Below are 27,165 nucleotides of genomic sequence, written 5' to 3' on the forward strand. Positions count from 1 at the left end.
GGGCCTGGCCCGGTGGTGGACAGAGGAGGCCAGGTGGAGGGGGGGCGGCAGCCGGGCCCGGCCCAGTCTCTCGGTGGCCCTGCACCTTAGTAAGAGGACCCCTTAATTAGCAATAATATACACTAATTGGCAATAATTAGAATTTATATGCACAACTCGCTAAGCGTATTCTGAAATGCACTGTGCCTAAATTCCAATGCGTGCAGTTCAAAAGGGGTGTGGCTTTGGGTGGGGAATGGGCATTTTGTGGGTGTTCCAAAATTTATGTGCCTAGTTATAGAATATGACCCAGTGCTTGTAAACCTACTTGCTGGGATTTACACCATGTTTTTGTTGGTGTAAATGAAGGCACATAGTTTTAGGCGCTGGCATATCAACTAAGCTTATTCTATATACTGCGCCTAAATCTAAGCGCTGCTTAGACAATACACTTAAGTGGAAATATTTACTGTGCAGATTTTTTAGGTGCCTTATATAGACTCTAGCCCTAAGTGCAATTTCTATTTTGGCAATTTTGCATGGAATTGCCATCATAGAAAACAAGTGTAAGTTGGCGAATTCCGTGTCAGCATTTATTTATTTATTTTATCATTCAAATTCTTATTGTACTTTGTGTAATGACAGTGTAAAACAATACATCAGGAGAAAAGGCAAACAATAATAGATCCTGTACCAGGAGTGGCCTAGTGGTTAGAGCACTGGTCTTGCAATCCAGAGGTGGCTGGTGCAAATCTCACTACTACTACTGTTTAGCATTTCTATAGCGCTACAAGGCGTGCGCTGCACAAACATAGAAGAAAGACAGTCCCTGCTCAAAGAGCTCCTTGTGATCTTGGGCAAGTCACTTAACCCTCCATTGCCTCAGGTACAAACTTAGATTGTGAGTCCTCCTGAGACAGAGAAATATCCAGGGTACCTGAATGTAACTCACCTTGAGCTACTCCTGAAAAAAAAGGTGTGAGCAAAATCTAAATAAATAAAATAATTCATCTTTAGCAGTAGGCTGGGAAGAAGGGGAGCCAGAGTTCAAGTCCTGCTGACTCTCTTTGTGACCTTGGCTGGAAATTTTTTTAATCTGCTGAATATAATGAAAAGTTGCAGACACACACTTCCTTCCCACAGCACATTGCTTCTCCTCCCCTCCATACAGGCACCTGACATTCTCATCTCATGTTGCATCCTTCCCCTGTACATACATCCAAGTGGCTCCCTTTCTGCTGTTAAACCTGTTACCTCTGACACACAGACTCCCACTTCTCTCCTCTCCTGCTGCTGACCCTTCCCCCCATCACACAGGTCTAGCATTTATCTTAACATTATCTGGCTCTTCAGAGGGTCTCTGGCAGCAATTCCCACATGCTACTACTACTACTACTAATCATTTCTATAGTGCTACTAGACATACCTAGTGCTGTACACAATATACAGGTACTTTCTCTGTCACTAGGGGGCTCACAATCTAAGGGGTCCTTTTACTAAGGTACGCTGAAAAATGGCCTGCGGTATTGTAGGCTCACGCAGAATCATTTTTCAGCACACCTGTTTAAAACAAGCCTTTTTAAAATTTTTGCAGAAAATGGATGTGCGGAAAAAAATGAAAATTGCCATGCACCCATTTTGGGTCTGAGAACTTACCGCCAGCTACTGACCTAGCGGTAAAGTCTCACGCGGTAACCGGGTGGTAATAACCTACATGTGCCAAATGCCACTTGGCATGCGTCTGATACGCGCGTCAGAAAATAAAAATTGGGGGGGGGGGGGGGGGCTGTGCGGCAGAAAAGAAATTACCGCAAGATCCACGTGGTAGCTATGTGGTAACTCCATTTTGGCACATGTAGACGCTTACGTGGTTTAGTAAAAGGGCCCCTAAGTGATTTGTACCTGGGGCAATGGAGGGTTAAGTCACTTGCCCAAGGAGCTGCAGTGGGAATTGAGCCCTGGTTGCCTGGATCAAAGCCTTCTGCACTAATCATTAGGCTTATCACTGCTATGTTATGGCAAGGTGAAATAGGATGAGTAGGGGAGAAAAAGCAATGCTGGACTACAGACAGGAGTTAAACATTGATCATGATTAAAAAATGTAATCCTAGTTAAAACTTAAAAAAATTAATCGTATTACTAGTGCACTAAATACCCACTCCTAGTTAAAATGTTAAATCATATTATACAAACATGATGGATTTACTAATCTCCTGAGAAATGCAAGGAGCATTATGTGTTGAGTTGTGAGATCATTGGGGTGGGAGGGGGGGAGGAACTGATGCAAAGGAACTGGAAGGAAATAATCAACTGATGGACACCTCAATTATTCAATTCATTTTTATTAATTTTTCTTTTGAGAGAATGTAATTTGAAAATACATGAAGTATGCAATCAGCAAGGAGATTAAATACTTTTTTTTTAAATGCGCAGTGATGAAAATTTCTACAAGTATGCAATCATCAACTGCTCATTTTCTAAAAAAAAAAAAAACGTAGTATTTAATCTCCTTTTTATCTAATAGCTATCCTTAAACATCTTTAGGAACTTGCTCTAGCCTCTATTACTAATATCAAATCACTGTGTGCCAGGCTAATGTTGGCAGGCTGTTCATTAAGCGCGTGATTGTCCAACAATTTTTATTACCTTCTACTTTCATATTTAGGTGCAGTAGTTCCAAGGGTAATTTGTAACTACAGACTTCCTGAAGCACAATATGCTTCACTGAACTCTGCATTCCAGATTCTCGTGATGTGCTACGAGCTGCAGAAATCATTTAGGATGTAATTTTACCAACGCCTTAAGCATGTAGAACACATTTTATGCACTCAAATGTGGTATTGGGGCTGTGAATAATTAAAGAACAACTCTGGTTATGAATGCTGTTACTGTTGCAAAGAATATCTAGCTTAGGAGTCCTTTTACTAAGGTGCACTGAAAAACAGCCAGCGGTATTGTAGACGCGTGTTTTGGGCGCGTGCAGAATTATTTTTCAGCGCACCTACAAAAAAATGCCTTTTTTAAATTTTTGCCGAAAATGGACGTGCGGCAAAATGAAAATTATCGCGCGTCCATTTTGGGTCTGAGACCTTACCATTGACCAAGCGGGAAGGTCTCACGCGGTAACCGGGCGGTAATGGTTTACACACATCAAATGCCACTTGACGCGTGTAGCTGCCACACGCCAGACAATAAAAACTATTTTTCGGGCGTGTGTAGCAGACGCATGCCAAAATTTAATTTACCGCAAGGGCCATGCGATAACCGAGTGGTAAGTCTAATTTGGTGCGCGTTGGGCATTCGCAGGCACCTATGCAGCTTAGGAAAAGGGCCCCCTAGTCAGTGACGATCCTAGGTCAGCTGCCACCCAGGGCGGATCGCCGATGTGCACACCCCCTCGGGTGTAGCACGACACCCCCCCTGGCGCAATGACTCCTCCCCAGTGCATCAACCCCCCCCCCCCCCCCGGGGTGCATTCTTGGCTGCTGGGAGCAGCCGCGCGGCTCTCGGCTCTGGTGGATCCCTGCTCCCTCTGCCCCGGAACAGGAAGTAACCTGACCGCCCCCACTGCTCCACCCTTGGTACGCCACTGCCCCTAGTTTACTTATAAGACAGGAAAATTCCAAAGATATGCGACAGTCACAATGAACAGCTGACATCTAAGTTAGATTTGGGTTATGGGAGGGCTTTTAATTATGCCTTCAGTTGCACAAACAGAAGAATGTCTCAAATTAGTTTTGTTGGTCTCTGTGCCATACAGATCTAGTTACAGAGGTTGTAGGAGCAGCATATTGTCTGGGGTGCTATTATCTGTATCATCCGGCAGTTGGAAGGGTCGATACATCCTTGAGGGTTTGTAGCTGCCAAAATAAAGGAGAGTTCACACATTAGTTAATGAGTCAAAACACAGAACAGCTACCTATCAATTTCTTTATGTGAAAGGGGTTTGAATTTGACAGTCAGAACCCAAAAATACTGAATCACAGGGATACTATACAGTCATTCACAGAATATAATTTTTATTTATTTATTTCTCAGACTTAAAATCTGCCTTTCCTCAAAGACTGAGTGGCATACAACACAATAATTATACATTACAATAAGTGCTAGCATTCTGCAGACACCTATAAAGTTCATTGTGGATAACATTAGAAGAGATTAGGACATAATTTTAGAGTTACATCGTATTACATTAAGTAGAATTTGGTAATTTAAATTACTCAACTGCCTATAAAATAAGTCTTCAAACTTTTCCTAAATTGCTTATAGTCCTTTTTTTATCCAAATGAATAAATGGGGTTTGATAAAATAGAAAGGATGACCGTTACCTAAATACATAACATTCTTCTCATTAGTAAAGGGAAGTAAAAACGGGTTTTGAAGAGAATATTGCATTTCTGCACAATGGAAGATTGATAAAAGACAACATGTAGAGGGGTGCAAGACCACACAATATTTTATAAATAGTTATACAGAGTTTGGGCTATAATAGGAGGCCAGTGTAATTTAAAATAAGAACTGTTCTCAAATTTTGGAATTGCATATATCAGCCAGACAGAAGAATTTTGAACTGTTTCAATCCTTTTTAAAAGTGATTTTGAACAGCCCATGCAGACAATATTACAGTAATCAGTCTTAGAAAGTATAAAAACCTGAACTCGCAAATGGAAAATACAGTGGGGGAAATAAGTATTTGATCCCTTGCTGATTTTGTAAGTTTGCCCACTGACAAAGACATGAGCAGCCCATAATTGAAGGGTAGGTTATTGGTAACAGTGAGAGATAGCACATCACAAATTAAATCCGGAAAATCACATTGTGGAAAGTATATGAATTTATTTGCATTCTGCAGAGGGAAATAAGTATTTGATCCCTCTGGCAAACAAGACCTAATACTTGGTGGCAAAACCCTTGTTGGCAAGCACAGCAGTCAGACGTCTTCTGTAGTTGATGATGAGGTTTGCACACATGTCAGGAGGAATTTTGGTCCACTCCTCTTTGCAGATCATCTCTAAATCATTAAGAGTTCTGGGCTGTCGCTTGGCAACTCGCAGCTTCAGCTCCCTCCATAAGTTTTCAATGGGATTAAGGTCTGGTGACTGGCTAGGCCACTCCATGACCTTAATGTGCTTCTTCCTGAGCTACTCCTTTGTTGCCTTGGTTGTATGTTTTGGGTCATTGTCGTGCTGGAAGACCCAGCCACGACCCATTTTTAAGGCCCTGGCGGAGGGAAGGAGGTTGTCACTCAGAATTGTACGGTACATGGCCCCATCCATTCTCCCATTGATGCGGTGAAGTAGTCCTGTGCCCTTAGCAGAGAAACACCCCCAAAACATAACATTTCCACCTCCATGCTTGACAGTGGGGACGGTGTTCTTTGGGTCATAGGCAGCATTTCTCTTCCTCCAAACACGGCGAGTTGAGTTCATGCCAAAGAGCTCAATTTTTGTCTCATCTGACCACAGCACCTTCTCCCAATCACTCTCGGCATCATCCAGGTGTTCACTGGCAAACTTCAGACGGGCCGTCACATGTGCCTTCCGGAGCAGGGGGACCTTGCGGGCACTGCAGGATTGCAATCCGTTATGTCGTAATGTGTTACCAATGGTTTTCGTGGTGACAGTGGTCCCAACTGCCTTGAGATCATTGACAAGTTCCCCCCTTGTAGTTGTAGGCTGATTTCTAACCTTCCTCATGATCAAGGATACCCCACGAGGTGAGATTTTGCGTGGAGCCCCAGATCTTTGTCGATTGACAGTCATTTTGTACTTCTTCCATTTTCTTACTATGGCACCAACAGTTGTCTCCTTCTCGCCCAGCGTCTTACTGATGGTTTTGTAGCCCATTCCAGCCTTGTGCAGGTGTATGATCTTGTCCCTGACATCCTTAGACAGCTCCTTGCTCTTGGCCATTTTGTAGAGGTTAGAGTCTGACTGATTCACTGAGTCTGTGGACAGGTGTCTTTCATACAGGTGACCATTGCCGACAGCTGTCTGTCATGCAGGTAACGAGTTGATTTGGAGCATCTACCTGGTCTGTAGGGGCCAGATCTCTTACTGGTTGGTGGGGGATCAAATACTTATTTCCCTCTGCAGAATGCAAATAAATTCATATACTTTCCACAATGTGATTTTCCGGATTTAATTTGTGATGTGCTATCTCTCACTGTTACCAATAACCTACCCTTCAATTATGGGCTGCTCATGTCTTTGTCAGTGGGCAAACTTACAAAATCAGCAAGGGATCAAATACTTATTTCCCCCACTGTAGATGGTCTGAAGAATTTCCTTGTAACTGTCAATTTCCAGGGTATCAGGAAAGAACTTTTTATAAGGCGATTAGCCTGATCTTCCATAGTAAGTAAGCTACCTACGCATACACCCAAGACAGGGGCTGAAGACTCAAGTTTATATTTAATCCCATCAACTGACAATATCGAATTGTACGGGATCTTATCAAGAAGGCCCATCCGTAGAAATTTGGTCTTGACTTTATTTAATGTAATCTTTGGGGAAAAAAACCTGTGGGGCCCTTTTACAAAGGCGCACTGAAAAATGTCCTGCGGTAGTGTAGACGCATGTTTTGGGTGCACGCAGAATTATTTTTCAGGGCACCTACAGAAAATGCCTTTTTAAATTTTTGCCAAAAATGGACATGCGGCAAAATGAAAAATTGCTGCATGTCCATTTTGGGTCTGAGACCTTACCACAATGGTCTATGTGCGTCAAATGCCACATGACGCGCATAGCTGCCGCACGTCAGAAAATAAAAAATATATTTCTGACGCACATAGTGGATGCGTGCCAAAATTGAAATTATCGCATAGACCACATGGAAACCGGGTGGTAGGTCCAATTTGGCACGCGTTGGGTGAGTGTAGGCGCCTACACGGCTTAGTAAAAGGGCCCCTCAATTCCTCACTCTGGATAGGCACTGGAGGTCAGCTAGCCATGGTCAGCTAACCACATAACTTTAAGGGGTAATTTTAACTTGAAGGACAAAGCATTTCTAAATAGACCAAACAACCTTGAGGATACTCCCCAATGAAGTCTGAAGGTGGGCTGGTAGGGAAGGATGTCAGAGGTCTTTGGGAACCACCACTGGACCCTGAACCTTACATTGAAGAACACTGGTCTATGGCCTAATGTAGTTGCTGCTTTTATAATCTCTTCTCAGGAAAGTATTGTAGTTATGTAACCAAATATATATATATATATACTGTATATATATATATATATATACTATATATATATATTGTGATAAGGAAGAGGCTGTCCTACCCTGGTTAGGCCCCTAGAGGGCGCTGTTCCCCTAAAATGTCCAGGGAGAAGGGCTGGTGAGTTGTTGAAGGGAGCCAGTAAGGGGAGGTATAGCTGGAGATCGCTAGGACCGGGGAGAGTCCTGGAGGTGGAAACAGGTGCAGCCGGTTATGGGCGGGGACCTGTTTGGCCATTAAACCCTTAATACCCCACCTGAGGGGTGAGGGAAGAGGAGAGCTAACAGTGGGAAGAAGAGAGCTGGTAGCTGAAGCAGGAGGTCCCCATGTGAAGTACTGGCTGAGCCCTTTTGACTTGTGGTGAACTGGGTGCAAGGCAGGGAAGCTGGCTGGGGTAAGAAGGCCCTAGAGTGCCAGGATAAGAACTATGTGTTCAGAGAGCTACTGTGTGTCCCAGATGCCAAGGCTGTGTTTAGAACAGTGAAGAGGTTGGTGTTTTAGGCTACATTTGATAAAGGTCTTTTTAAAGACCAACCTACAGTATCAATATCCGAGGTACATTCAATATTGAAAGTCTTTCAGATCAGTAAAAAAGACTCCTGAAGCAGGCCTGTGGCCAAAATACAGGACTGTGTCGAATCTCTGATCAATAAAATCCACTTAAGACTCAAGACCTTGTGTCCTGTCTTTTTTGGGTGCATGGTCTACTTCCCACTGTCTTTTCTGTTGTGTATCTTTTGTGGGATTTCAGCAATCTTCCACTTAGGTGGATTTTAACTGAACTGCTTTGGTTGAACATTTAACTATCTGAAGGCACATACTCAAGAAAGAATTCTCAGTAGTATCTTTTATAGGGAAATAAAATTGGATACGTCTGCATATATCTGAAACCGCAGTCCCAAACAAAAGAGTACACAAGTGTGAATCATGAAGAGATTAAACAAGACTGAAAATAAAGCAGATCCTTGTGGAACGATTACGCACATAAGAAACCATTTATAGTAATTGTTAAGAAACAGGGTGTTTTCAGCCTGTAAAATGTATTGGATATTTTCCTGCATTAATTATGTTCTGAAGTGTATTTCTCCTATTTGGCCAGCAGGTGGTGTTTCTTTCCTGTAAAGCTGTTACAGAGAAGAGGAACCAATTCATCATCACCCATCTGTTGCTGAAGCTGCGAACCTCGAAGGGTGAAAGAACAAGATTTTTTCTATAATTCAGGGACACTAGGCAGTCACTTTTCTTTAGTTTGCTAAGGATTGGTTATTCTCAGTGGTCTTCGTTAATTTTTAATCTAGGGCCACTTTGGATTCTAACAAGCTGAAGGACAGCTGCCAAATATCTTTCCATCGAAGCCACAACACTGCTGACCAGTGTGTTTCAATGACATCCTTCCCTCCACCTTAAGGCTTCATTGGGGAACTTAATTGTAAGCTCTTTTGAGCAGGGACTGTCTCTTTGTGTCAGGTGTTCAGCGCTGCATGCGTCTGGTAGCGCTATACAAATGCTAATAATAATAATAATCCTCAAGGTTGTTTGGTCTATTTAGAAATGCTTTATTCTTCAAGCATGTGGCTTTTCTCCCTCCCCCCCCCCCCCCCACCTTTCTGTTCTGAACCTGAGTAGAAAGGCAGAGTAGCAGAAAAAAAATAAAACAGAAAAATAATGGTGGCCACCCCAGAGGTCTCTGGGAACCACCACTGGCCCCTGAACCTTACATTGAAGAACACTGATCTATGGCCTAATGTAGTTGCTGCTTTTATAATCTCTTCTCAAGAAAGTATTGTAGTTATGTAACCAAATATTATATATATATATATATATATATATATATATATATATATATATATATATATATATATATATATATATATATATATATATATATATTGTGTGTGTGTGTGTAACACTCAGTATATTTTTGTAAATTGCTTGCCATATTTGCTAATTATTATCCATACTAAATAATATATATTTCCACATTAGCATTATTCCTTCTTGGGGACAGCATTTCTAGAACCTTAGGGCCACCCTAGGTGCAGTTGTATTTCTTGCAGATGAGTCCAGAGTACTCACTTATCTAAGGGGGTCCTTTTACTAAGCTGCGGGAAAAAGGGCTCTGTGGTAGTGGTGGAGGCCATTTTACTGCAGCGGGTAAAAAGCCCCTAAAAAATGGTTATGCAGTAGGATTACTCTTACCGCGTAGCTATGCAGGGGATGGCACTTACCGCCACCCACTGAGGTGGCAGTAAGGGCTCCTGCGGTAACCCGGTGGTAACTGGTCATACGGCGATGCCCGATTACTACTACTACTACTATTTATCATTTCTATAGCGCTACAAGGCATACGCAGCGCTGTACACCGCTGGGTTAGCACCGTGCTATGAAATAAAAAAATGTTTGCAGACTTGTAGGTGGAAATACTGCCGGCAGCCGCATTGGGCTGGCAGTAGTTCCAACTTAGCATGTGGTAAACCTGTGTTGGGCTTACTGACACTTTGCAAAATGGCCTCTAAGTTTCTGTCTACAGCCTAGGGTGGTCTTCTGGTGCTCTGTGGAGGTGGGAGAGGGTTCTGCTGTGCTTGGGGGGGGGGGAGTAGGCAGGATCAGATGTGCTCAGGGAGGTGGAAGGAGGGATTGGATGTGCTTAGGGAGCGGGGGGGGGGGGGGGGATGGCAATGACTGACAGCTATGTGGGTGCTGGTCGATATTCAATGTCAGAACCTGAAGAGCTAATAGGGCGTTAGATCTGCTATTTACATGGTCCTACATGCCTGGTTAGCTGTTTGGGCACTGACACTGAATATTGTCGACACCTACATAAATTCTGACTTCTCCCCAACTCTGCCCTCTGTAACGCTCCTCGCCTGCCCCCTTTGTGCTGATATTCAGCGGCACTTGGGGCCAGGTTACATACCGCTGAATACCTGGCCCCAAGCGATTTATGTAAGCAGGAGTCTCTCTTGTCGGCTTACATCGCTTTGAATGTTAACATGATAATTATTATGCTGAATGTAGAGCTTAGCCATTATTTATTTATTTAATTTGGATTTTAGCTCACACCTTTCAAACTGTTGGGGGCATTCTCAGGATCCTGCCATGTAGTTAACTCAGAAACAATACACTTTTAGGAATGAATTTTATATATTTATTTATTTTACCACAAAAAGCGCTATTCTATAAGCCGTGCTTAAAGTTAGGCGCGGTTTATAGAACAGCACTTAGGCACTGGGGGTTGCATCAATGAAAATGTGGTGCAAATGACTGCACCTAAATTTACACGGGGTGCCCCAGTCATGTGCCGAACTCAAAACCACACCTACGCTCTGCCCAGAAGCATCCATGGCCCTCCCTTGTCTGCCCCTTGTTTTTGGGCCATGTGTAAAATTTAGCTGTGGATGCCACACCTAAATTTACATACATACATAATAATTAAATCTAATTAGTGCCAATAGTTACTTGCTAAAAGCCAATTATTGGCACTAACTGGCTCATTCAATTAAATTCAGTACGCATATTGGGAGTGCTCCTACATTAGTGCGCAGAATTTTTGATGGCTTTTATAGTAATCAGGTATTCTGCAAATAGTACTCTGTAAATAATAATATTCTGCTCCTTAATTTCCTCCTGTTCTGTGCTTTTGTAGTAATCTTGTTTTTTGTACTAGGATGTTTTATCTTTCCTATCCATATTGTAGTTTTTTTTTCCTTTTAACTAACTTTGTTTTTATTATTAATTATTGTAAACCACTAAGACCTGCTAGTTAGCATTAGCGGTATAGCAAATCTTAATAAGATATAGCCATAAGTAATACAAATGCACTTAACACCACCTGTTGAGATGGTGATAATTGCCTCATATTATCAGCTACATTAACAGTTAATGTGTGGTACTGTACTGCACGTCAAGTATAAGGTTCTGTTCCTGCCCAGTCTACGCCCTATTCAGAAATGTCACTTAATCCAGAACTGTCTTACGATATTTGCTTGTTATACTATTATCATGCTTTATCATTATCATGTTTACCCAAGATCTTTTTGCAATACTAAATGTCTATTTTCTTATATATTTCCACTATTCATGATGTATTGTAAGCCACATTGAGCCTGCAAAGAGGTGGGAAAATGTGGGATACAAATGCAATAAATAAATAAATAAATAATGCGGGAATTAGCACTCATTAAGTATCAAAGCAGGATCGTGTGCTAACAGTGCATGCTAATTCCTATGTTAACTGCTTAGTAAAAGGGACCCTTAGTCCTACTCTCTGTTTCTTCTCTTTTACCCGGTTACCAATAACACCTTACTTCCTGTCAGGGACTACTTACGGCTATAAACTGTGTCACGGAAGCACTGCGTCTTTGATACTGGACAGGTGAGTTGCTGAGTGTGACAAGAGCCTCTACTGCAGCTCGTATGATAGCATATCAGACCTTCCACTATATCGGAAAGAAGAGAGAAATGCATTAGAGGGATGCATCCTGCAATTTATTATGGTGGCAATTTTATAAATTGGTGTCTCATTTTAGGCACACAAAGGGGCACACGGTGCCAATTCTTAAGGGTGTGCCTAAGCCTGGGGTCCTCAAATCCAGTTCTCAAGGTCTGCAACCCGGCCTAGTTTTCAGGATTTCCACAATGAATATGTATGAGATCTGTTTGCATTCACTGCTTCCACTGCATGCAAATAGATCTCATACATGTTCATTATAGAAATCCTGAAAACTAGGGGGTCCTCAAATTCAGTCCTCAAGGTCTGCAACCCGGCCTAGTTTCAGGATTTCCACAATGAATATGTATGAGATCTGTTTGCATTCACTGCTTCCACTGCATGCAAATAGATCTCATACATGTTCATTATAGAAATCCTGAAAACTAGGGGGTCCTCAAATTCAGTCCTCAAGGTCTGCAACCCGGCCTAGTTTTCAGGATTTCCACAATGAATATGTATGAGATCTGTTTGCATTCACTGCTTCCACTGCATGCAAATAGATCTCATACATGTTCATTATAGAAATCCTGAAAACCAGTGTGCAAGGTTATTATCTTTTATGTCAGTGGCTTATCACCCTGAGAGTGCAGAGTACTAGAAGCATATTTCAGACTTTCAGGCTCCATTAAAGTTTCCAAAACGGAGGACGAGTAGAAACGCCTGCCCTCTATGTTTGCCTTTGAATACAGTCTCTGGGAACTTCTTTCTAAGCTTTGTCAGTCTTCTGTGCAAGCAATTGGCGGCATGATTGGAAAGTTTAGACCCTTTTTGATGCTTGTTTTACTCACCAGTGAGAAAGAAACACCCCAGGATGAGCAGAAAAATAGTGGTCTTCATATTGGATAACTCTTGAACTTTTTTCTGTTGTAGATCTGTTCCTTACCCCTGCCAGTTCAGCTTTTTATACACATTATAGCAATTACAGGTTGAGCTATTGTAAACAACTTCTTTCACGCCCTGTTCCTGCTCTTACAATCTATTGGCATCTTCCCAAACTACTGATTTCATAAAAGTCTGAGCGTAGATTACAACACTGATGTCAATATTTGATAAAGTGTAGAATATTTTCAGAGTATTTAGCAATGGTGCATGAAAGGCTTTTCCATCACTCAGTGGCAGTCTTCGTTCTGTTTTTGTGAGTCTGACGTCCTGCACCAGGGGGGGGCTAAAATGTGCCCCCTCACCTCGGGCTGTGGACCCCCCCTCCTGCCAAAGTCTGGCTACGCTCCTGCTGTTTACTAAGCCGCACTAGCGGCTGACTATGCACTAATGCCAACACAGCCCATTCACTTTGAATGGGCTGTTTTGGCATTACCATGTGGCCGGAAGAAGAGGACCTCGGCTGGCGAGGATTGGGGTCCCCCGACAGCAAAGGTAGCCGACGGCAACGGTGGTGGCGGGTTGGTGGTGGTGGTGGGGGGGGGTCGAAAGGGTCGTCGGCAGGGGGTTCCAGGGACAAATCTATGGGGGCCCAGGCCCCCGTGGCTCCACATAGCTACGCCACTGGTAAACAGGGGCTTTAATGTTCAAACTGTCTTCCAAACTCCTTTATTAAAAGTACAAATTGGTCCAAATTGGCTGTAGCTTCCCCAATCACTTTGAAAAAAGAATGGAGTGGCCATTATTTTTCATAAAAGCATTAATGCACAAATAAAACAAGAATTAAAAGATGATGAAGGAAGGTGCATCTTACTGACAGTAAACATTCCAAATCAGGATTTACTCCTATTAAACACATTCATTCATTTCAGTATTTATATACTGCTTAGACTTAAGTGGTTTCCAGTTTCATTTTACAGTTATTGGGTCTGTCCCTAGTGGGCTCACAACCTAAGTAGTATGTTGTACCTGGGGCAACAGATGGTTAAGTGACTTGCCCAGGGTAACACAGAGCTGCAGAGGGAATTGAACCTGGTTCCCCAGGATCTGAACTCACTGCTGACCATCAGGCAGCAGCAGCAGGAATTTGACCCAGTTCTCCAGGTCCATAACCCGCTGTACTGACCATTAGGCCACTCCTCCACTCCTATATGCCCTACATCAGGATTCACCTGATTTGTTCATGACTATTACTGAAAAAAATTGCTGAATGTGACCCTGCTCCCCTAATCATGGCAGGAGATTTCAATATGCCACTAGACATTAGGATTGATAGACAATCTAACCCCCCTGTTTACTATGTTACACTGGTGGCTTCTGTACGCTAATGCCAACACATCCCATTCACTTTGAATGGGCTGTGTCGGCATTGCCACTCAGCTTAGTAAACAGGGGTAAGTCTATTTATCATGTTTCCATAGCCCAATCTACTCTCCAATCCATTATTGATCAGTATCATTTGTTAGATCCTTGGAGACAACTTTACCCTGATACTAGAGACTACGCTGTTTTTTTTCTTCTCCCCCTCAAAGCTTTTCCAGAATAGATTATTTTTTTATTTCCTCCTCACTTCTGCAAGTTACTAGCTCTGCCACAATAGAACCCATTAGCCTCTCAGATCATGCAGCCATTTCTATTTCCATCCACTTACATACTCTCAAAGTCCACAAAGAATCTATTATGGAGACTAAACTCCCAGCTATTAACAGTGGGGGAATATGCTAAGAAAATTAGCAAGTTTATTTCAGATTTCTTTGATACCAATACAGACTCACTTGCTAATTATATAACTTTTTGGGAGGCTTTTAAAGCTTCATCTTGAGGAGAGTTCATTTCAATTTCTGTACACCAAAATAAAGAAAGATATAAACAAGTAACAAATCTCGAATGCACTATTAAACAGCTTGAACAACAATACTATTCTAAATGACATATATAAGCATAAATAAGAATATAATACGATTTGGAGTATTAAGACTGGTCACGAATGATTCTTGCAAAAAAGAACCCACTATTCGGAAAATAATAAATCAGGTACCATGCGTGTAAAGGGTATAAAAAAATTTTAAATATAAATGTGGCCCCTTTCCAGGGGCTTACCTGGGCTACGAGATGGACCCGGTGGTCTTTTCGCCATGATGAGGGCTGCTCTGGGGTCTGTTTGTCTTTTTGGGGCTCTTTTTGAGTGTGCCCCATCTTTTTTGTGACCCTTTTTGGGTCTGACGTTCATCGGGCCGTTTTTGGCCCATTTGGGTGGCCTTTTTATAGGTGGCCAGTGTTTTTCAGTTGGCCCAGGCTGGCTATGCATTTTTGCTGTCCTGTTTCGGGACGTTGGGGCACTCCAACTATGGATCTGATGACCACCAGTGTAAACGCCAAAGTCAGCAAGTTCTTCAGCGGAAGAAAAGAGCGCGGCTCTGCAGGACTGGATGCACTGTTGCAGACTTGACCGAAGTTAGACCTGCTCTACGTCTTCCCTCCTTGGCCCTTAATCGGACGCTTTCTGCATCACGTCAGACTTCATCAGGGTCATGTGATTGTGGTAGCTCCGGATTGGCCACGTCGTCTGTGGTATGCGGACTTGATTCAGCTGCTCATGGATCCTCCTTTTTGACTCCCGGACATACCAGGTCTTCTTCACCAGTGTCAGGTGTGCATGGAGGAAGTCTCCCACTTTAGTCTTATGGCCTGGCTCTTGAAAGGGCAAAGCTGAGGAAGAAAGGTTATGAGGATTCGGTTATTGCCACTTTGCTTCGAGCGTGGAAGCGTTCTATGACTACTGCTTATGCCAGAGTCTGGCGCACTTTTGAGGTGTGGTGTGGGGAGCCTGCTTGGTCTCCCTTTAAAGCCTTGATTTCTCAGATCTTGGCCTTTCTTCAGAATGGTCTGCACAAGGGGTTGTCTTATAACTCTCTCAGGGTTCAGGTTGCTGCGCTAGCCTGCTTCCGTGGTCGAGTGACTGGTTCTTCACTAGCAGCTCATTCGGATGAGGTGTGCTTTCTTAAAGGTTCACTTCATCTTTGACTTCCGTTGCGGTGTCCATGTCCTTCTTGGAAGCTGAATTTGGTCCTTAGTGCGTTGCAGGATGTGCCTTTTGAACCCTTGCGTTTAGCAACAGATAAAGATCTTACTCTGAAGACTGTTTTTGGTGGCTATTACCTTGGCGCGCAGAGTTTCTGAAATTCAGGCCTTGTCGTGTTGGGAGCCATTCCTTCAGTCTGGTGTTACTCTTAGGACGGTTCTGTCTTTTTTGCCTAAGGTCGTGTCTGCATTTCATTTGAATCAGCCACTTTTTCTTCCTTCCTTTAGGAAGTTGGATTTTCTGGAGAACTTTTCATTGCTTCACCTTTTGGATGTTTGTCGTGCTCTTCTTTGGTACCTTCAGTTCACTAATGAATTTCGTTGTTCTGACCACCTTTTTGTACTGCTGTCTGATCCCAGGCACGGTTATGCTGCGTCCAAGTCGACCATCACTCAATGGCTGAAAGAAACCATTTCTTCAGCTTACTTAGTGAAGGGTGTTTCTCCTCCGGAAGATTTGCGTGCTCATTCATCTCGGGCGCAGGCTACTTCCTGGGCTGAAGCGGGTAGTCTTCCTTTGTAGGAGATTTGTCGGGCAGCTACTTGGGCTTCTCAACGTTCTTTTGTCAAACACTATAGATTTGATGTAGCAGCACGGGGTGATGCTCACTTTGGGGCAACTGTTCTTTCTCGGGGAGCGGCGGCTTCCCACCCTATTAAGGGGATTGCTTTTTTACATCCCACCAGTTCCTGGATTCATCTGCTGCTGAGGCTAAGGAAGGTAAAATTATGTCTGATAATTGTCTTTCCTTTAGTCGCAGCAGATGAATCCAGGATCCCTGCCCTGTTGTTTGCCGCACATTCTTTTATCTTTGAATTTCAGCTGGTGATGCATCAATTAAAAAAAAAAAAAGAGAACAGAACAAGTGAAGATATTGATAAGAAGATGTGAATTTAGACACAGCTCTTTGCTATTGGTTCACTTTGGACTCGTTTGTTGACTGTTTTTTGAGTTCTATTTTATCTGTTGTTGGATTCGGCTGTTGCCGTTTTGTTGTGAGAAGGTTTTTTAAGGATTTATGCAGATTTATGCTAGTTTTTGGACATTTTTCTCTTTTGAAAATGAGCTCCATAGTATTAGAAATATTATTTTCAGCTAGGACCCATCTTCCTTCAGCGTCAGAGAGCTGCTTATTAACAGTCATAGAAAGGTTTTTGTTAACTATTATTGCCACATCATTGAGTTTATGAAATGCAGCGGAGTATGCAACTGTATTGAAGTAATGGTCATTTAGTCTAAAATTATCTGATTCATTGAGATGGGTTTCTTGAACTAAGGCAATGTCAGTTTTAAGATTTTTAAGGTAGATAGAGAGTTTCTTACATTTGATGGGGTTGTTTAACTCGCATACATTAATGGAAACTATGTGCATGGGAGATAAGGTAGCTTACTGATGAAACACAGATTAGCTGGGTAAATATCTGCAAAGATAAACAGTGTGGATATGTAGTACATTGTTTTGTTCTTAGGGCAGCGGTTCCCAAATTGTGTGCCATGGCACCCTGGTGCGCTACAGCGAACTCTCAGGAGTGCCGTGGAAACTCCTGACCTCCCTCCCGCTGCCACCCAAACCGAGATGGCGACCCGCAGCCACCCACAATCCAGCATCAGGCCCTACTTTCCCCTCCTGCAGGTCCAGAATCTGCCACTTCCTCCTTCTCCCACTGCTGCTGTAGTGCTAGCAGTTTACATTTTCGGGCCATCTGCAATTCACACAGGCACTGCGGGGTCTTCCCTCTGCCGCAGTCGGCCTTGCAACAGGAAGTTGCATCAGAAAGAGCTGGATGCAGCAGAGGGAAGTCCCCGCAGTCGGCGCAGTGCCTCTGTGAATCGTGAATGGCCCGAAAATGTAAGCTGCAAGCACAGTAGCAGCAGCGGGGGAAGGAGAAGGAAGCGACAGCGATCCTGGACTTATGGAAAGGAAGGTAGTGATTGATGGTGGATTTGGGGAAGGCAGAGGTGTGCTAAACATATGGGGGGGCGCTGCAAGGAAGGGAGAGATGTGTTGAACTATCTAGAAAGAGAAGGGATGCAGGGAATGGTGTGCTGGGCTTTCTAGTAGGAGCGGGCTGCAGGGAAAGGAGAGGTATGCTGCAGTTAAGGAAGGAAGGGGGCTGAAGGGAATGGAGAGGTGTGCTGGATTTATGGGGGGAGGGGTCTGCAGGGAATGGAAAGGTGTGCTGGACTTATGGGGGGGGGGCTGAAGGGAAGGCAGAGATGTGCTGGACTATCTGGGAGGAGAGGGGCTGCAGGCAATGGTGTGCTGGACTTTCTGGGAGGAGGGGGTTTGCAGGGAATGCAGAGGTGTGCTGGACTATCTGGGAGAAGAGGGGCTGCAGGGAAGGGAGATGTGTGCTAAACTTTCTGGGAGGAGAGGTGTGCTGGAGTGAGAGGAGGGGGCTGCAGGGAAAGGGAGACCTATGTGGCGGGGGGGGGAGGCGGAGGGTGCTCGGACACTAAGGGTGCCGTGAACCAAAAAAGGTTGGGATCACTGTCTTAGGGCTTAACCAGCTGAGTGTAGAAAGCATTGCAGCAAAAATAGTTAAGAATTAACAAAGAAATAACAAACCAAAGTAAACAGACCTTGGTATGCATAACAACAATGTAAAATGGGTGTAGGTAAACTGGGAATATGGAAATTGCCTAGACTTCCTGTAGACACAGAAAATAGAGTCTGGAAGCAGGCTAAAACAGGATAAAACATCATACAATGAGGCAGATAATTTATGATAACATTCATCCTATGCATTCAGTAACTTAAAAGAGAATATTGAGTACTTAGCAATTTAATAATCATATCTAGGTAATAGAATATCAGGCTTATTTTCAAAAGAGAAAGGTGCCCATCTTCTGACACAAATCGGGAAATGGGCGTCCTTCTCCCAAGGTCGCCCAAATCAGCATAATCGAAAGCCGATTTTGGGCATCCTCAACTGCTTTCTGTCGCAGGGACGACCAAAGTTCCCGGGGGCGTGTTGGCAGCGTACTGAAGGCGGGACGGGGGCGTGCTTAACAGATGGGCGTCCTCGGCCAATAATGGAAAAAAGAAGGGCGTCCCTGACCAACACTTGGCCGACTTTACTTGGTCCATTTGTTTTCACGATCAAGCCTCAAAAAGGTGCCTGAACTGATCAGATGACCACCGGAGGGAATTAGGGATGACCTCCCCTGACTCCCCCAGTGGTCACTAACCCCCTCCCACCCTCAAAAAAAACAACTTTAAAAACTTTTTTTGCCAGCCTCAAATGTCATACTCAGGTCCATCGCAGCAGTATGCAGACAATAAATATGTAATGAAATACTAGAAATGAACTGATCACAAGAGTCTAGATAAGGTTGCAGGTCTTCAGGCAGATCAAAAGATTTGATTGTATTATTCAATGTGATTCTCATTCGTGCAGGGTAGAGAAAACCAAACTAGGCTCCCGCTCATTTCTTGTGCTTTAATGCTGTAGTTTTGATGAGATCAGGAAAAATCATAATTTTGGATCCCTCATAGAAAGTCAGAGTTTTCAGCTTTGCTTTCTGTAGAATAGCCAGACTTTGAGGGTATCTTAGAAGTTTGATCACAAATGGACGCGGGAATTTTTGGTTGGTGGAATGCACTGAAGGTACGCAATTGGCCCTTTCAATCTCCAGGGAAAGATCAAACTGAATACGTAGTAGTTTCGGGAGCAAAGTTTCAAGAAACGTGATTGGGTCGTTACCTTTGGCGCCTTCTCTTATGCCCAAAATACGTAGATTGCTTCTACGAGATCTATTTGCAAGATCTTCAGTTTCTTTGCAAAGTATATCAATCTCATTTGTTGAGCGTTTCAATGTAGAAATGGTCGTTGTGTTCGCACAGCATGAGGTTTCTATCGCATCAAGATGGGAGCTGTTTTACGTTAGATGAGATTTTAAGTCAGAGATAATCTTGTTTTATTTCCTCGATGGAATTGAAATTTTCATGAAGAAGATCGTTGAGAATTAAAATCTCCTCCTTAATAGTGTGTAGAGAAATATCAGAATCGGAGCCAGGCTGTGACTTTGTTGGGGATAGCGGCATGTGCTTCTGCCTTTTGGAAGCAGGAAGAGGAACACAGCTCGTGTTCGCTTTATGATTTTTACCTGCCATGAATTAATTTAGCAGCTGATCCAGAGGAAAGTTCAAGCTTATAGTAAATTATAATAGCTTGCTATCGCAGGACTATTTAACAGAAATCTGGAGCGAAGGAATCAGGCTTCCATATTCTTCAGAGCTCACCAGCACCACCCTTCCACCCCCCCCCCCCCCCCGAGGAGCAGGCTGATTCTAAATAAGCAGAGCTAACTGAGGGGAAATGCAGATGATGGCCATCAAGGGATCAAAGGGGACAAACATAGGGAATTATGGAAGATGAGAGAAAGGGTGGGAAGCTCTTAGGGCTAAAAGAAACGCCTTCAGAAAATGGAAGAAGGAACCATCTGAAAATAACAAGAAGCAGCATAAGGAGTGTCAAAGCAAATGCAAGGCGCAGATAAAGAAGGCCAAGAGGGATTACGAAAAAAAGATACATTAGAGGCAAAAAAACATAGTAAAAATTTTTTTCGCTATATTAAAAGCAGGAAGCCGGCAAAAGAATCGTTGGGCCACTGGATGACCGAGGGGTAAAAGTGGCGATCAAGGAAGACAAAGACGTAGCGGACAGATTGAATGAATTCTTTGCTTCGGTCTTCACAGAGGAAGATTTGGGTGTGATACCGGTGTCGGAAATGGTATTTCAAGCGGACGAGTCGGAGAAACTTACTGACTTCACGGTAAACCTGGAGGACATAATGGGGCAGTTCAGCAAACTGAAGAGTAGCAAATCTCCTGGACCGGATGGTATTCATCCTAGAATACTGATAGAACTGAAAAATGAGCTTGCGGAGCTACTATTAGTGATATGCAATTTATCCTTAAAATTGAGCGTGGTACCAGAAGATTGGAGGGTGGCCAATGTAACGCCGGTTTTTAAAAAAGGTCCCAGGGGAGATCCGGGAAATTATAGACCAGTGAGTCTGACGTTGGTGCCGGGGAAAATGGTAGAAGCTATTATTAAAAGCAAAATTACAGAGCACATCCAAGGACATGGATTACTGAGACCAAGTCAGCATGGCTTTTGTGTGGGGAAATCTTGCCTGACCAATTTACTTCAATTTTTTTGAAGGAGTAAACAAACATTTGGATAAAGGGGAGTCGGTTGATATTGTGTATCTGGATTTTCAAAAGGCGTTTGACAAGGTACCTCATGAAAGGCTACAGAGGAAATTGGAGGGTCATGGGATAGGAGGAAATGTCCTATTGTCCTATTGTGGATTAAAAACTGGTTGAAGGATAGGAAACAGAGAGTGGGGTTAAATGGACAGTATTCACAATGGAGAAGGGTTAGTGGGGTTCCTCAGGGGTCTGTGCTAGGACCGCTGCTTTTTAATATATTTATAAATGATTTAGAGATGGGAGTAACTAGCGAGGTAATTAAATTTGCTGATGACACAAAGTTATTCAAAGTCGTTAACTCGCGACAGGATTGTGAAAAATTACAGAAGGACCTTATCAGACTGGGAGACTGGGCGGCTAAATGGCAGATGACGTTTAATGTGAGCAAGTGCAAGGTGAAGCATGTGGGAAAAAAGAACCCGAATTATAGCTATGTCATGCAAGGTTCCACATTAGGAGTTACGGACCAAGAAAGGGATCTGGGTGTTGTCGTCGATAATACGCTGAAACCTTCTGCTCAGTGTGCTGCTGCGGCTAGGAAAGTGAATAGAATGTTGGGTATTATTAGGAAAGGTATGGAAAACAGGTGTGAGGATGTTATAATGCCGTTATATCACTCCATGGTGCGACCACACCTTGAGTATTGTGTTCAATGTTGGTCGCCGCATCTCAAGAAAGATATAGTAGAATTGGAAAAGGTGCAGCGAAGGGCGACTAAAATGATAGCGGGGATAGGACGACTTCCCTATGAAGAAAGACTAAGGAGGCTAGGGCTTTTCAGCTTGGAGAAGAGACGGCTGAGGGGAGACATGATAGAGGTATATAAAATAATGAGTGGAGTGGAACAGGTGGATAAAAATGCTAGGACTAGGAGGCCTGCGATGAAACTACACTGTAGTAAATTTAAAACAAATCGGAGAAAATGTTTCTTCACCCAACGTGTTGCCGGAGAACGTGGTGAAGGTGGTTAGCTTGGCAGAGTTTAAAAAGGGGTTAGACGGTTTCCTAAAGGACAAGTCCATAAACCACTACTAAATGGACTTGGGAAAAATCCACAATTCCAGAAATAACATGTATAGAATGTTTGTACGTTTGGGAAGCTTGCCAGGTCCCCTTGGCCTGGATTGGCTGCTGTCGTGGACAGGATGCTGGGCTTGATGGACCCTTGGTCTTTTCCCAGTGTGGCATTACTTATGTACTTATGTACCCCAGAGGACAATACTTTATGTGTAAGGGTGAGAATTTTAAATTGGATTCTAAATGTAATTGGGAGCCACTGGGGCTGCCGTAAGAATGGGGTTATGTGATGAAATTGTCATGCGCAGCACAGGACCTTGATGACCATGTTCTGAACTGTTTATAAAGAATGCAGAAGGGCCTGAGAGATGCCAGTATAACAAGTATTACAGTACTCTATCTAAGAAACACGAATCACAAGGAGGGTAATCTGGGAGGAGTTGTCTAGGAAGGAACTGACAGCAAGGAATTGTCCCAACATTTCTTTACAAGGGATGTCACTTGAGGTTCAAGCGCCAGTTTGCTATCAAAGATAATACCAATATATTTAAATTGAGGAACCAGGGTTGTCAAAGAGCTGAGAAGAAACAGTGAAAGCAATAGAGAAGGAAGATAGCCGGGGATCCAGCAACCCATTGGCATGGTTGTCTTGGATTTAGTAGAGCACTACATTCCTTCCTCTTCCTAGTTGCATGAAAGATGAAGAAAACCAAGCATGGGGAGGTTTGTCTTTAGAATCAGTAGCTTTTCCATCAACTCTGATGCTAGCTGTGAATGATAGTGACCCACAATATCCCCTGTCATAGAGAATACATGTTCATTGGGCACACTGGTTAAAGAGCAGGTCAGGAAATACTGGACAGTCTTAGCCAGGACTGGCCATGCTGCTGACTTCTTTTCCAAATATATGGCCATGGGCTCCATGAGATCTCCAGAGTAGCATGCCACTGAAATTCATGCAGGAGCCTGACTTGTGCAGACCAGTCTCTGCTACTCAATTAAAATTCAAATTCAAATCAATTCTTGTATACCACTAATATCCAGGGTTCAGTGCGGTTAACATTCTAGGTGAGATGAAAGCAAATAGTGTTAGTGTGAGGTTTGAAAAACATTAGAGACCATCACCATAGCTAGAGCTTCTGTCACCAAAGAGATTATCTGAAAAGGAATTGAGAATGAAACGGAGAATATCATTATTCTTCTGCAGTGGTCCCTGGTGCATCCACATCCTGAGTATTGTATGTAACTTTAGTTGCTTCCATCTAAAAAAGGATATAAGTGTAACCAGAAAAAGAAATCTGAGATGAGTTACAAAAATTATAAGGGGGTTGAATACCTCCTATGAAGAGAGGCTAGACAGGTTAGGGCTTTTCAGCATGCAGAAAAGATTACTTGAGAGGGGATATGATTCAAGTTTATAAAATTATGAGCAGGGTGAAAATGGTTAAATAGGGAACAGTTGTTTAACCTGTCAAACATGAAACCAAGGGGATGCTTCAGGAAAATAAAGACCAGGAGACTGAAAACAAATTGTAGAAAGTTTTGGGGGGTTTTTCACATAGTGCTTAATTAAGGTGTGGAATCTGTTGTTGAAGGATGTAATCAAGAGGTCAATACATTAGGATTCCAAAAAGGAGGGGAAAAAATCCATAAAAAATTATTGGCTAGGTAGATTTGGGAGCCATTCCTTGCTTAGCCCTTAAAATGAGCTATGGGAATGATACTGAATCTCCCCCCCCCCCTTCTGAATTTCCCCCCATCTTCAGTGGAAGTGAATCGATCCCAGTATAGCTCAGATACCTTTTTCCAACTCTGCTTGTCTTTTATTCCTGGCCTGAGCCTGTCATTTTCCTTTCCTTTTATTTTACTGCTTGTTTCTTCTCCGGCAGACAGAACCTTTTTACCTCCCACAGTTAAATGGAATCCACAGTAACCCTATCTTTGCCCATGCATGGTGGGGATATAAAAATTAAGCAGCACATAGCTTTATTTATACTTACTGGTTTTATTGCTGGTTTACCTCTCTATCTCACCCTCAATATCTGTCTCTGCATAGTGTCCTCCAAGCCAGGCCCTGTGGAAGCCAGTGAAGGGGTGCTGAAGCAGAGGTTCTCAACCTAGTCCTTGGGACACATCTAGCCAGTCAGTTTTTATAATATCCAAAATGAATATCGAGATTTTGCATTCACTGCCTCCTTTGTATCTCATGCATATTCACTGTGGAAATCATGAAAACCTGACTGGCTAGGTGTGTCCTCAGGACTGGGTTGAGAACCGCTGCTCTGAAGTAAGCGCAGCCCTCACCAGCCTTGGAAGCAGACATCTAGATCAGGGCCACTCAATTCCGGTCCCTGAGGTGCACAGGCAGGCCATGTTTTCAGGATATCCACAATGAATATGCATGAGAGAGCGATTTACATGCACTGCCTTTTTGGTATGCAAATCTCTATCATGCATATTCATTGTGGATTTCCTGAAAACCTGGCCTGCCTGTGCACCTCAGGGACCAGAATCGAGTAGCCCTGATCTAGATGCTGGTAGTACTCTTGGCATGGTGCAGCTCAGAGAATGGGTTCATGATGAAGGTCAAGGCACAATAAAGAAGGCAAAGGCAAACCAACTCACATTCCAAGGTTATCAACACTATCTAAGAGATTATCAAAGGAAAACAGGAATACAAGAACAGAAAATGACAGGGTTGCACTCACATTTGGAAAGGTAAAGAGAGACTTTCATGAAATGGTGAGCCAACAGAAAAAGGGAACAAAACTGTGTATGTGGGGTGGGGTAGGGTGCTGGGAGGAAAAAGAACAAAATCAGATGAAAGTTAAATAGAAGAAAGAGGGGAATAAACAAGGAAGGGCTCCATAATTATTTGGCACGGAGAATGAAACTGAGCAATTGGAGGAGAGCCAAATGCAAAGCAACAAAAACAGTTTATTCATATAAGCACAAAGTGTAATAAACTGATCAACCAAGAGCAGGTAAAGTAATATTTAGGGGAATGTTCCAAAATGGCAGACCCTTAGTGCCAGTGCTCTGCTTAGTTCAGCAGTGCTGCTTTGCTTCTTGCAAGTTACCTACAGTGGAGTGCAAGGGGAAGCTCTGCAGACTCTGGAGATCAACATACTAGAACTCAGATGAATTCTGTGTGGTAGTGATGATGATGACACAGACCTCCCAGTGCTGGCTTTAATAAAGGTGATGCCCTGGACAGGAATGCCAGTGGTGCCCCTATAAGCAATGGGCCTCACTGCAACCTCTTTCACCACTTCATTTTTATGTGAGGACAGTAAGAGGTGCCTAAAAGGGTCAGGAACAGCAATGGCAAAGCAGGAGAGGCTGCTGGTTATTTTATGGTGAGCTCTTAGCTCAGGAGATGGACTGGCCTGGATGTGGAGGAACTTGTTCTTCTGATTTATGTGTGCTATCTATCTTCTCCTTCCTGTGATGCCAGATCCAGCTGATGCCTTAGGACATCAACCTGTTCATGCTACTCTAAAACCAGCCCTGAAAGCTCCAATTCCTTGTCTTTAGGGGGAGTGTTGGGTGAAAGATTGTCTGTGATTTCTTAGTCTGTAAAGGTTGATACCTACTACAATGCCAGCTAAGGAAAATATTTCCTGTGGTCCATAGACTCTGCTATTTATGGATGATGTCAGGTGCCATGGAGTTACAGAGGCAGGAACCTCTGGATACAGTGGAAAGCAGGTGAAAGACTACAATGAACTGGAGAAGAAGATGAAGAAGATGCTATTATTAGGAAAGGAATGGAAAACAAAAATGAGGACGTTATAATGCCTTTGTATCACTCCATAGTGTGACCGTACCTCGAATACCGTGTGCAATTCTGGTCACCGCATCTCAAAAAAGATATAGTGGAATTAGAAAAGGTACAGAGAAGGGCGATGAAAAATGATAAAGGGGATGGGACAACTTCCTTATGAAGAAAGGCTGAAGCAGCTAGGGCTCTTCAGCTTGGAGAAAAGATGGCTGAGGGAAGATATGATAGAAGTCTATAAAATAATGAGTGGAGTGAAACGGGTAGACGTGAATCACTAGTTTACTCTTTCCAAAAATACTAGGACTAGGGGCATGCAATGAAACTACAAAGTAGTAAATTTAAAACAAATCAGAGAAAGTTTTTCTTCACTCAACTTGTAATTAAACTCTGGAATTTGTTGCCAGAGAATGTGGTAAAAGCAGTTAGCTTAGTGGGGCTTATAAAAAGGTTTGGATGGCTTCCTAAAAGAAAATTCCATAAGCCATTATTAAGATGGACTTAGGGAAAATCCACTGCTTATTTCTAGGATAAGCAGCATAAAATGCATTGTACTGTTTTGGGACCTTGCCTGGCCACTGTTGGAAACAGGATGCTGGGCTTGATGGACCTTTGGTTTGTCCCAGTATGACTACACTTATGTACTTATTAACAGTGTATGTTGCAGTGAGAAAGAAGAAATCAAAAGGTCAGGCAGAGATGTTATCAGTTTGAGAGTAGACCACTTAGCCTGTGGGTGGTTTATCAACATTGATTGTACCAAGCTGATTAGTCTGTAGTACATCTTGATAACAGTTGTTGAAATGCTGCAGGTATAGATTGTCAACAACAGATGAAAATTCAGAAAAAGTGCTGCTTTCCTCCTATCCTCTAAGATGGGGTGGGCAATTGCAGTCCTCGAAGGTCACAACCCAGGGGTGTGGCTTAGGTGGTGAGTGGGCGGTGCTAGGGTGGATACATGATTCTGATTGGCTGACACAAGCGGAAGTGGGTGTGGCTACCTGTCAAAAATATACAGATTAGCTTTGACAAAAGGAGGTGAATGTTTCTACTGAACTCTCTTGCTAGAAGATGTGGTCAAAGCAACTAACAGAGTGAGGTTCAAATGATGTGTGGACAAGTTCCTGGAAGAAAAGTCCATAAATTATTATTAGCTCTCCCTAGAAATGAACCATGAGAAACAGATGTACTTTGTGGGATCTGCTAGGTACTTTTGACCCAGACTGTCCACTGTCAGAGATAGAATGGTGGGTTCAATGGATCTTGTTCTGACTTAGCATGGCTTTACTTATTTTCTTATGGTTCTTATGACTGATGTACTCTTAGGGGTCCTTTTACTAAAACTTAGTGTGCGCTAACAGACATTAGCATGCGCTAGGTGCCATGCGGCCCATAGGTATAAAATAGGACACGCAGCATGTAGCATGCACTAATGTCCGTTAGTGTGTGCTAAGCTTTAGTAAAAGAGCCCCTTAGTCTCTTACACCCTTCCTCCCAA

The sequence above is a fragment of the Microcaecilia unicolor genome, chromosome 1 (assembly GCF_901765095.1).
Source record: "Microcaecilia unicolor chromosome 1, aMicUni1.1, whole genome shotgun sequence".
In the NCBI taxonomy this organism is placed as follows: Eukaryota; Metazoa; Chordata; class Amphibia; order Gymnophiona; family Siphonopidae; genus Microcaecilia; species Microcaecilia unicolor.